General features: G+C 36.6%; 1 protein-coding gene across 2 annotated transcripts in view; it reads left to right on the forward strand.

Annotated features, from left to right (window-relative positions):
- The window catches only part of KDM4C (lysine demethylase 4C), a 298,880-nt gene that overhangs the window by 275,906 nt on the left and 10,622 nt on the right, over positions 1 to 12,352 (forward strand). The window lies entirely within an intron of this gene.

Raw genomic sequence — 12,352 nt, forward strand, 5'->3', positions numbered from 1 at the left:
GATGAACGTGCTTTGCCTAATGGTGACTATGTGAGTATGTCTGATTACAGGAGAGGTGAGCAGATCTCTAATGAAATGCCAAACATTGTTTCCAGCCACTTGCCCAACTAATTACTGTGGTTCTCCAATTGCCATTTTAAACAGAATTGTTTGCTGTCGTGGTTTCACCTTGTGGCTGTCAGGCAAACTAGGTGAATAAAAATAAGAGTACTTATTCATCCTGTCTGGTGACGTATCTACACTGTGTTTTAGTTTACTATCAAGTTTATAAATCTAGGGAGTCTCCACACAGATTGTAAGCTGATCTGTGAGTTGTCATGCCTACAACCCAAAATGGACTTTTCTGATTAAAAGCAATAAATTGAATACCTTCCAGTTGTGGTTTAATTCTGGGAGGCAGCTAAGCACTGAACAGCCACTCACTCACTGTCCCCACAGGGGACTGGGAAGAGAATTGGAAGGGCAGAAGTGTGAGAAGTCATAGGATGAGATAGTTTACAAAGTAAAGCAAAAGCTGTGTGCGCAAGCAATACAAGCCAAGAAATTAATTCACTGCTACCCACAGGCAGGCAGATAGATACTCAGGCACTTCTAGGGAAGCACTTCTAGGCTCATCGGACGTAAATTTCTTGTGAAGACAAACACTGTCACAAGCAATATGCCCTCATTCTTCCCTCTGCAGCTCAGCTTTTGTTGCAGAGCTTGGCATTGGGTGGTATGGTGTATCCACTTGGTCAGTTTGGGCCAGCTGTCCTGGCTGTGTCTCCTCCCAACTTCTTGTGCAGCTCCAGCATTGCGGCATGAAGAAGATCATAAGAAGTAGAAACATCCTTGAGTCTATGGAAGCTTGGCTCCTATGGAAGCAGCTCTTACGTGGCTGTGTGATCAGCACTGTTTCCATAAAAAATCCAAAGGAGAACATCATATGAGCCTCTGTGACAAAAATGATCTCTGCCATCCAAAAGCCCGACACATCCTAAATGCTCTTTCAGCTGATGGAATGTTGCTATAAATGTTCATTATCATGCAACAGCATCTTGAGGGATGTGGAAAAGAAGTGTGTATGATTAGGTGTTAGGAGATAGATATTCAGGAGTCCATGTGTTTGTTTTTCAGACCATGTTATGATGGTTTCCTCGGGTCTTGATAGAATGCCATAATTTTACTTATAAAAAATTGTTGACATGTAGATTAAAACAGCATCTATACTGCACCTGTCAAAAGCAGGAACAAGGAAGTTTTGCATAACAAGTAGCTTGATTTGTGTGTTTTGGGTCTGACACTGTTTTCTGACACACCCACAATGATACATGGCAACCTTAACCTTAATCAGCAGAATTGCGCTGATGCTAATTTAAGTATCTTCTTTCAGTACTGCACCCAAGAGAGCCTTTGCCATCAGGACAGTGTAGATTACACTCTATCTTTTTGTGTCTGTCAATACTGTAAAATCGCTATTATCAGAAAAGGGAGGAATAGAACTATTAGGAACTCTGACAGCTGGAATACATCACTGAAATTATCAAGAAGGATATGACATTTCACAGTGTGCACCTAAATTTCACAGAACCCCAAATTATTATCTTCTCCTTTCTTTGTAATTAATTTGAGCTCATTTTATTTACTAGTATTTGTAGGCAGACCTACCAGAATCATATCAGTGTAATTTAAGAAAAGCCTTTTCTCAGTCAGACTTTCTTTGCAATTCTCTACCTCAGTCCCTGGTGACAAATGCTCACTTTACACCTCTACAAAATTAAGAAAACTTCAGTAACTCATGACTCACACTCCGGTGTATACATGCACGGTGAGCATAGGCTTGCCAATTATCCCTTCTTTCTTGCTGAATACGGACTTACTGATATTCTGAATGATCCTTTCTAGCTTATATGTCTTCCCGAGATCAGAAGCCACATAGGCATCTATTATCTTGGAAGTTGTCCAATACGAAGTGAACTGACTGCAGCATAGGTGTAGGGGTAAGAATACAAATTGTCCTGAGGGTATTATTGTAAGGCTGCTGAGAGACAGAACAAATTTGCTTCATCCTCCTTTGAGATACAGAACCAATGGGATTTAGCTGGGCAGCTCCTCAGAAATTACTTCCTCCACAGGCAGGCTGAAGGGAACATCAATTTAAAATGTGGTAATGTTGGAGAGATTTTTTGCACTTGTAGGGAAAAAAAGGTAGTGCTTTGGGGCCTTTGAATGTCAGTGGTTGGCATACAGCTTCAAGAAGAGTCTTACTTCTTTACTACTGACATTATCTGTCCTGTGACAAGTGGCTTTCAGTGGTGCAATAAATGCTGGGATAGTTCAGAGAAAAAGGGTTTTTTCCTTTATTTCTGAATTTGTTAGAAATTGAGGCCTGTGGAAAGAAAGAACAATTGGGAAGAAATTTATGAAGATCAGACATAGAGATTCAGAGCTCAAAATTATGTCCACAGGAGTGTGGACCGATGAAGTGCGGACACTTAATAAGCTTCTCAGTTTCTGTATGTTAGTACATGTATGGCTATTGATTTTGAAACAATGGACTGCTTGAACAGCTGACATTTGGAGATAGTGTTTTGACAGTGCGTTGATGTCCATGCAGACAGAAAAATAGAGGGCTTGGTAATCTCATAAAGGTGCTGTATCTTACAGATCAGACTTGTGTAACTTCTTTCCCATAAACCTTGTCTGGCATTATAAATGACAGAACTCCTGACTGGTTTAAGGTAGTTTCTTTTCTGGGTTTCTTTTCTCTTTTTAACTCTCTTGCCTACCTCTTCAAATGAAAACCTTAAATAGTAGTGCATAGCTTCTTTTCATCTGTGAAAGATCCACTTGATTTCTGATAGACAATAATAGAATATTGTTCACTTTTAATACACTGACATTTAACTGTACAATGGCTAAGGAAATTAAAACATTTGAATTGATACTCATTCCAGGCAATCTTCAGATACTTTGGATGTGCTCCAGTATCACCAGCACCAGCATTTCTGAAAACATAAAGGATAGAGAACAAGAGGATAGATCAGATTTGGTATAAATGCAGTAAAAAATTTCTCGGAACTAGGTGAATGATGTAGGAAAAGAGATACAATTAATTATGATAGGTTTAACAACTTTAAAAAAATTGAGATGATATTGAGCTAAATGCTGCACTACTCATGTTCAGCTGCCGTATTTTTTTTCAGCATTGTAAACATATCTGCTATGTAGCTGAACTTACTACTCGGCAATTTTTACAATATGAACTTTGGCAGACACATCTGAAAAATTCTAGAATGAACGTTTGAAAGTCACGTGAACCATCTCTGAGAAGAAAATTTGGGTTTCTCTTTTGAATTTTTTTTTTTTTTTTAATCTGTTTAAAATATATATGTATGTTCTGAAAAACTGATGTCACTTTTTTCACTTTTTTAAAAAATTTTTATTGTGAACTTCTGCACTTGATTTGCAAGTGCTGCTACAGATTATCCTGTGCTTTACATACAAGACATTATTTGTCTCATCTGAATACTAATAGTAATGAATTTCTGGTCTTAGTAAGTTGAAATCAAACTTTTTAAAAAGTAGAAAAGAGGTACCTTCCTACCGGAGGCTTTCATTCCGTCTTGTAACTCTTGAGGCTGCAGAGCATTAAAACATGCAGTAGCTTATTTCCAACGTGAAATTTGTTGTACAGTACTATAACTGTATTGACTGAACTGAGATATTTTCACTTTATATTAGAAAACAGAAGTGTTTTTTCTGTGGTTTTTGCTTTTTCTTAGTTTCCTGTTACATTAGAAAGATAATAGATAACTGTAAGAATTGAATACACTACGGATTAAGAGCAAATTAAACCTCAAAGTGTAAGTATTATCTTTATACAGTTTCCTGTGTATAATGCCTATTCCATTTTCTAACACAATGCTTTACAGAACCTTATCAATATAGAACTTACATGAATTGATGGTAATGTCACAGCTGAGCAGAAGAAACAAAATGGAAGATAATCTGTTACTTTGTGGTTTAAGATTAAATGGCTGACTTTGCAGTGAAGTAGCTAAGATACTGAAATGAATTGAAATGTTTATTGTGTTCGCAAAAGTGAGTGTCTGTCCATATCCAGCGCCATGATGGATACCACCATGCTGAGCATGTGGGGCACAATAAAATACCTGGAATCAGATAGGAATCACAGATCAAGTGGAAATTTAGGATGAGGGAGCAGCATTATTTGCCTTTCCAACTTTTTTCTGAGGTAACCAATAATTGTAGGATTTTCATATCTGGCAATTTACACTATTTGTTGTATATTTCAGAAGTAGATTATTTTCCACCTTCCCATGTGTGTTATACTGGAGGGAGAAAATAATGGCTGGAACAGAATATAAAATCCTCATCGTCCTCTGAGTTCAGTAGATTTACTAGGAAGTTTAAGCCTTTAGATCCTTACTCGTCTTCAGCTGTGTGCTCCCCAGGGAAAGAGAGACATGAACATGCTGGAGAGAGTACAACCAAAGGTCACCAGGATGATAAGCATCTTTTCCATTATGGAAGACTGGGAAATCTGGGACTATTCAACCTAGAGAGTAGAAGGCTCAGGCTAATTTTGTTGATGTTTTTAAACACCTCAAGTGTTCAGAGAGACCCAGACTATGCAGTGGTTCCTAGTAACCAGATAAGAGGCAGTGGGCGCACAGTGAAGTGTAAGAGGTCTCTCCTGAACATCCGGAAGTCTATACTTTAATTTTTCTTTTTCGATTTGGGATTGACTGAGCAATGCCAGAGGCTGTACTGAAAGGTTATGAAGCCTCTCGCCTTAGAGATCTTCAAAATTGCCTGGACATGATCCTGGGCACCCTTCTCTCGGTTTCCCTGCTTGAGCAAAGGGGTTGGACCATTTTGTGGATATGGTAGGATTCATGTAACTGTTGCAAGGTTTCTCGGCTGCACGAAAGAGACCGTGTACTTCAGTCAGGCACAGTGAGTCAGACACTCCGATGCGCTTGCCAATTTCACCTTCACGCTGCTCTTACGAGATGGTGAGTTTTGTTTCATAGAGCATCTTGTACCCCACAGTAAAACTGCCTTACTGTCCTTTGTTTTTCACTTTATTGCGATGCCAAGTACCACTGTGGACATCCTAAGCTGTGTTCTACATCAGGGGCTAGAATTACAGTCTTTTGGACAATTCTGCAACTCTCAGTTAGCATTATTTGTGAATTTGTGTTATTGCTGAAAGACTGTGTATCGTCAGAAATATATAAAGTAAAAAATTCTTGGTGTATTAAGCAATGCATGATTCAATTTGTCTTCTATTTTCCCTTTAGTGAAAAAATATATTCACTTTGTAAGAGAAGAATCAGCAACATTTTAAGGACAACATAATATGCATGAGTTCAAAGTATTTTTATATTATGCGGTCTGTGATCCAATGCTAAATTTGTTGAATTACAGAAACTATTCTGTTAATCTAGTGATTTCATTGAATTTATACCAATTCAAAACCAGAATTGCACTCCTGGGAATCAGGCCTGCTCTTTCAAATGCTAATGCACTGTGTAAATTACTGTTCCTGTTTAGATAAAATTCTGACTGTGGCAAATTAGCTACCACTATCCTTTTCATTCAAATTGTCTTGGAACGTAGGAAACCTAATTTTGTGTTTCTAAAAATTTGCATGAGTACTGTATACTATCAGTTTCTCAAAGACAAACAGTTTGACAGTCTTTTGACATCAGCAGTTGATTTCAGAGAGTTTCTACAGTTCTTTGTCTTCACTTCTGCTTTAATAGTGTTGGTAGATATGTTCACTGTTTTCAGCTGCAGTATGTTATTTGTCTGTATGACAAGCTTTTCTAAATCAGAGGTGCTGTTGTAATCACATTGGTCATGCTCCTTATAAAACAATTACTGGTAAGCATGTCTGTGGGAGCTTAATCACTAGTGCTAAAGTTGAAAGTTAATGTTAGCTGAAATAGGATAAGCAGAGGAGACAACTTGTATTAAGTGCCTTTGCAGAATGGCCTTGGGGACATTTCAGCTCTAACGTCAGGACTGAGCAGAGGTACAGGGAAGGTACCTTTCCTGCTCTCCCCCAGAAACCTTGTTCTCTCAAGGGTTTGTACAGCAGTAGCTAACTCTTAATGACAGCTTGTTCACCACATGTTAGTTCCTTTGCATTCTTTCCTGTTCAAACAGTCTTTACATATTAGTGCAGAGAGCACTATATCTCATGGCAGGTATCCTAGTAGCAATGGATAGGGTTAGTAAATTAAATTCAGTTCATAATTTGAAAGTGGAGAATTTGGATAGGACTAACTGAAGTCAGTGGCAACATTATTTCTATGCAGTCGCCCTAAGGTTAGGCTAAGGTTGTTCATACTTTTTTCATGGTGTGATTCTGGGAATGATAAATCCAGCTGAAGTCCTGTCAATTGAAATGAATGTAGAGAGCATGTTTTGTCTGTATTGTGAGAAGTAACAGTTTCCATTGAAGTTTCCAAAATCTTACAATTAATACCCATTTTGCTATGAAATAAATTTCAGTTCCTCCAGAATAAGAGTGCGGAAGTAATGGTTATCAAGTTCTGGAGACTATTTATAAATTTCAAGTTATTTTTTAGAAACCAAGTAATTTTTAATGTAAAAGCTCAAATGAGAGAGTATTTTGGCTTTCTCCATACAAATAGTTGATAGAGAGATTGATAAGTCTGAAACATTCTTGTGAATTTAAGAATGAAGGAGGTGATAAGAGACGGACAGTTTCTATTTCAAGTTTGATTTTAACTGTGTATATGGATTTGCAAACACAAATTAAGTATTGGTATGTAAAATAAAAGTGAGATAAGCAAGATAGGAAGGCCAGGTTTATTGCAATTAGAGAGCCTGATTTAGCTATAATTCATCTCTTCAGTATCTGTTTCTCTTTGATCTTTGAAACCTCAGGGTAGATTATGTGCTTTCACTCTTCAGGAGGATTAGAATATTGTACCTTAACCCCTATGAATGAGGGATGGAACAGTATGTAAAGGATATGGATCATCAGGCACAGTAGAGGCTGAAGTCAGTTTGCTACTTCTGCCTTCAGCCATTTCTTCAGAACAAGTGTCATGACAGCAGCATAGTGGGGTTCGAGAGCCTTCTGATACAGAAGGCAGCAGCACAACAGAATTGATTCTCATGCAACCTTCATGTAAGACTGCAGTTGACTGACTGAAGAGTGTCTTCCTGGAGGGTTTTGATGTCTTCTGGTATAGAAATAATGAGTTACTTCAAAGTACAAAAATATATTCATCTAAACTAATTGATACAAATATTTTGCATTGTCAAGCTTTGAGCTAACAGTCAAACAGTCTTCAAACGGATGGCATCTGGGAAGAATAATGCCAGTTAGATTCTGTGTATATTTTTTTAAATTCCATGCTATTTCTTTATCAGTAATCAAAATTATTTATACAACTTACATATATTTTATTCTTTTGCTGCATTACAGAATCATACAGCAAGAACAGTATTATAAGTATGTGATAGCTCAAAAACCTGTTGCAAGAAGAGCCACATGTACCCACTTTAGCCCTGCATTGTTCATATCAATTATACTGCCACTGGTACTTCACCAGAATTTTAATAAACAGTGAGGCATTTTCTGCTTTGTTTTCAAAACAAAGCAAATCAATAAAGCGCAGAAATGTCAAAAAGATGGAGAAAATTTTGCTGAGTGACATCGAGAAAAATGCGGTGATTAAAATACAGTTTAAACAAACAAAAATATTTTATTTAGAATGCAGTCGAAAGCTTGGAGATTTAAAAAATACCAGAGTTCAGCACTGTGCCTGCTAGTTAAACAGATAAGCAATTCTATTAGAGTTGAGGAAAATAAATTTGGAGTTACTGAGATTCATGTCATGGGAATGACTCAGTTAGGAAATAAAGAGGTGTCCACCTGATTATGTTTGCTGTCATGGTTAATGCTTGTTTACAATTTGATGCTCCACACTGTGTGGATTTTGTAGAAATGCCTAATGGGAAGTGCACAGAAGAAAGTTATGTGTATGGTAGGCTTTAAAACACTTCAGCAAGATGCAGAAGAATGAATGGTTCAGAGCAGGAAGAGGCTATTCTGTATGTGAAAGGACATAACTAATAAAAAACACTAAGTTATACCTGTTCATAAATGTAAACCCTGGTTTTGTGAAACAGCGAAGCTGAAAACAATTGATATTTATTCATACAAGTTGTTGGTGAATATGTATAAACTTAAGTAAACTGTGAGAGTGAACTTCTCACAGATGATATTTCCACTTTATACTGTATAAAACAGATCAATTTTTTTTTTTTTTCTTCAATATCTTTACAAATGTTTGGGCTTATTTTTGTAAACAATGGAAAATCTTAATCTTCCTTTTCTAGTTATGTATATATGAATTTTTTAGGACTATGTTCACAGAAAATGTCTCCAGTAATATTAATCAGCTGAAGAGGTTGTCACTTACTGATTCGAAATGTATTTTATATTTAATTCTGCTCTTCCCTACTAAGCTCACTGTAGGAGCACAGCTGTGAGTTTAGTAGTCTCCTTCAGACAGTGTTCTGATCTGATCAACATGGAAATTGATTTCCTTCATCCTGATAGAAGTTCCACAGAATGCTTATGCGGAAGTATGAGTGGGAGGTAGTCTGCAGTTCTTAAAACAAGACGTACTGATAGAGCTTGTCAGCTGGGGCTTCAAATCAGAGACCTTCATCACTGTATCTTCCCTTGAATCAGAGCAGGATCACATAATCAAAATAAATAACGAACTCCAGGTGATCTGATGAAGTTGTCTTGTGATTTGATCAAATATTGGCATTTTGTCATGATTGTTTTCCAGGAACATTTTTTAATATTAGACTATTGCTAGATTTATACCTCCTCTAAAAGATGCCATGTGGGCATTTTCCCTTCTTCCAAATAAGTTCTAGAGATAAAATCACCAATGTTATTGCTATGATTTCAAATACAATGCTTACTTTTTGGCTGTGATCTTACTGTTTTAAGTGAAGGGAGTTAATTGACCCTTTTCTACTAACCACATGCCACATTCACCTAAGACTAAATCAAGTTTGGAAGGATTTGATTCCAGTTAAGCTCTTGAAAGATCAGGCGTGCTTTAAGCTGACAGTTGAAAAGGCAGAATGTTGTACAAGCTTATGAAAAATTGATGCTGGATTCTGGAGCAATTCTGAAGATCAAAAATTTTTTTTGGAGTATCTTTTCAGGTTTTTAAACCTAAAAAAAAATCACATTTTTAAACAAAAAAGAAAGATTTTGAAAGTGTTACTAAATGATGCATTGCCGTTTTTAGGTCTTTTTCATTCAACTGCTGCATTCCTCAAACTTTTTTTCCCCCATTAAGTGCTAATATATTCTATGTCAGCTATGCTCTATTTTCCTTTCTAAGATTTTTTTCTCTATCTAGCTTTCTGTCAGACCAGAGACTCAGTAAATTAACTTTGGCTGATATCTGTAGTCACAGAATAATTTCATCATTTCCTACTACAATCTTTACATGAAAGACTTCAGTATCCTTTCTACTATCAATTTTACTTTCCAGCTTCTCTAAGCCTGTCAGTGCCTGAAGATATGAGCCACACCTGCTGAAGATGACTTGCTCAGCAGCACTGAAATTTAGCCTTGTTGACTTCAGGAATCACAGGATTTAATTTTGTGCTTTCTTTGAATTCAATAAATTTAGTTGTTTTCAGTACGGTTGCTTTGAATAAAATATAGAAGAAATCCGAGTCGCTTACATTTTTATAATTTCCAAAATAATTGCTGATTTTTAAATATCTGAATTTGTACGATAATTTTAAAGAAAACCATTATCAAAATAAAATTGTAGTTATCCAGGGGATATATGCTTCTGACAGTTTTGGAGAAATCTCAATAGTTCTTAAATTCATCTTAAATATGTACTTTCTAACCTTGATTTAGAAAGTACATATTTCTAAATTGATTTATGTCCATCTCTGAATATATTTATTCATTTTTAAATTAAGATATTTTCTCCAGGTGTCATTGGCTGCAATTTGGATTATTGGAATCTCACAACATTTCTCAGCTTATGTTTTCTGTTCTCTTCTTTTTTCCTTATTTCTCAGTGTGGGTCCATGTTTGTTCTTCTACTCAGTTGGTATCAATTATCACCAGCACGATGGTGCAGCTAGAGCTAGTGCTTACAGATATTCTGTTCAGATGTTATGAACCAAAGTATTCTTCTGTCACTGTGATAAAAACAAAAGGGGAAGCAAAAATGTAGGAAAAATTCTTTGTGACAGTGGTAGGCATACAAAAACATTATTTATCATTCCAAGATTTATTACTAATGGATTGATTACAGTTTTAGCTCAGTGTATGTCATAAGCATCAAAACATGTTTCTGAAGTCAGAAAATACAGCCTGTTTTTTACAAAAAATGTTTAAGAATTGTTATTCTCTACAAGTTTTTGCTTATAATGAAATTCTTTGAATATCTGTGAAACTGTGTCTAAAGTGTATGTTACTTACATCTGGCTTATGAGAATGCTCAGGGATTGTCATATCTTATGCCCAACTTTTCATGATACAACTGAGCAGAGTGAGATTGTGTTTTGTTAGTTTTGGCAGCCTAAAAAATAGGTCTCATCATGCCTTCAGAAGAAAATGATGAGAATATTTTTACAGTAAAAAGGTAGAACCTTTAAATAGTCTGTGCAATACAAGAAAAGTTAGGAACTGTCAGCAATAATCAGCATTTTTAGAATGTTTCCCAAATGTTGTTCCATAAAGTAAGGTAACTTGGTTATATATATGAGGGATGAGTTTGTGTCATAATTCCAGTTCTTCCTAGTTATTTGCATGGGAACTGTTAATTTTCCATATGAGCAATTCCATTAGCTGACTGAGAGAAGCTGTGAGACTTTTTTCTTCTGCAAGATACAGAGGGACAATTCACGAAAGGCTTTTGTTATTGGAAAATTAATGTTTGGCTTGATATTGTTGATAGATTGTTTGTTTTAAGGAAATTTACAAAATTCCATGATGCTTTCTAAAAGTTTGTTTGAAGACACTTTGTCAAGACTTTTTAAAAATTGTTTCTTATGCTTTAGGAATTGGTAGGGGAAAAGTATAATAAGTATAATAATGTTACTGAACATCTTTGTAGTCATCACCAAGGAAAAAAACTTCCTCTCTCTTTCCTGTGGAAATACTGAGAAGAGTATACTGGAATGCCGTTTCCAACCCCGTAAGTGGGCTGACCCATTGGATATTTGGTGATACTAAAAGGATGTATCATTCTGTGTCTGTCATAAAAGCCCTTTTCGGGCAAACACAGATGATATGTCTTAGAGCTGTCCCCTTGGAGAGCGCCTGAGAGACAACAGAGACAGACAGTGCTGTCATCTGTTTTTCAAGAATGTGTGTTCCTGCAAAAGCCCAGCATTATTCTGTTTTTCTCATGAGATGAATCAATTTCATGGATATATGTGATTAAAGACAATTTACCAGGCTTGAATTGGGCTAATGCAGTATTGTAACAAGATCACACTCCAGTAAGGATTGCTGTAGTGTATTTTTGCTCCCACATTTTAAGTTCTTTGTCATAATCCCTGGCCTCAGTTAGAAGAGGCAGGTGAAGCCAACAATACAATTTGGTGATTATTCTATTTAAATGTGAGACTGAAAACAGTGAAAGTACCACAGCAACTTGAGATAACACCAGATCCCAGAGAACCTTGTCCCTGAGTCCTTGCATCTGACCCCTTGGCTCTTTCTTCTCCCTTCCTGTTTTGCCTCTCAGCAGTGAGCTCAGATAGCATGAACTGAGTAGTTCCTCTCACCTGTAGGAGAAAACCACTAAACTAGCTCTAATCTGCATCACAAGTGTTTTGAGGTAGTTTCCACAAAGTACAAATGCTTTTTGGGGAGTGAATATTTGTCACAGGTGGTTTCAAAGGAATCAGTGAGCACAGAGCTGGCATGGTCTTTCCCATGTCCATCGTACTGTTTCTGATATGAACAGTGTGTTCTGCACATAAGTTATTCGGGTCAGACCTGAACCATGTAAGGCAAAAGAAACCATAGCAAGTACAAACTGTGCTGCTCTGACATTCTCAACAAATCAGGCACAGAATTTGCCAAAACACAGGAAAAAAACGTGTTTTGTAACTCCTGAAAAATAACAAGCCAAACAGAAAACCTCACCTGTTCTTCATCGTATGTATTTAGACTATTTCAGTGTTTCTCCATCAGCTATGCAAAGAACTCATTGACATTCTCACCATTTATAGTTTGATCTATAACTGCATTTTTCAGTCAGCGAAGTTAGCATCTAGCAAAATTGTGCTGCAA

Source organism: Centrocercus urophasianus, unplaced genomic scaffold (genome assembly GCF_019232065.1).
Source record: "Centrocercus urophasianus isolate 14NV4802_14NV808 unplaced genomic scaffold, USGS_Curo_1.0 seq_27, whole genome shotgun sequence".
In the NCBI taxonomy this organism is placed as follows: Eukaryota; Metazoa; Chordata; class Aves; order Galliformes; family Phasianidae; genus Centrocercus; species Centrocercus urophasianus.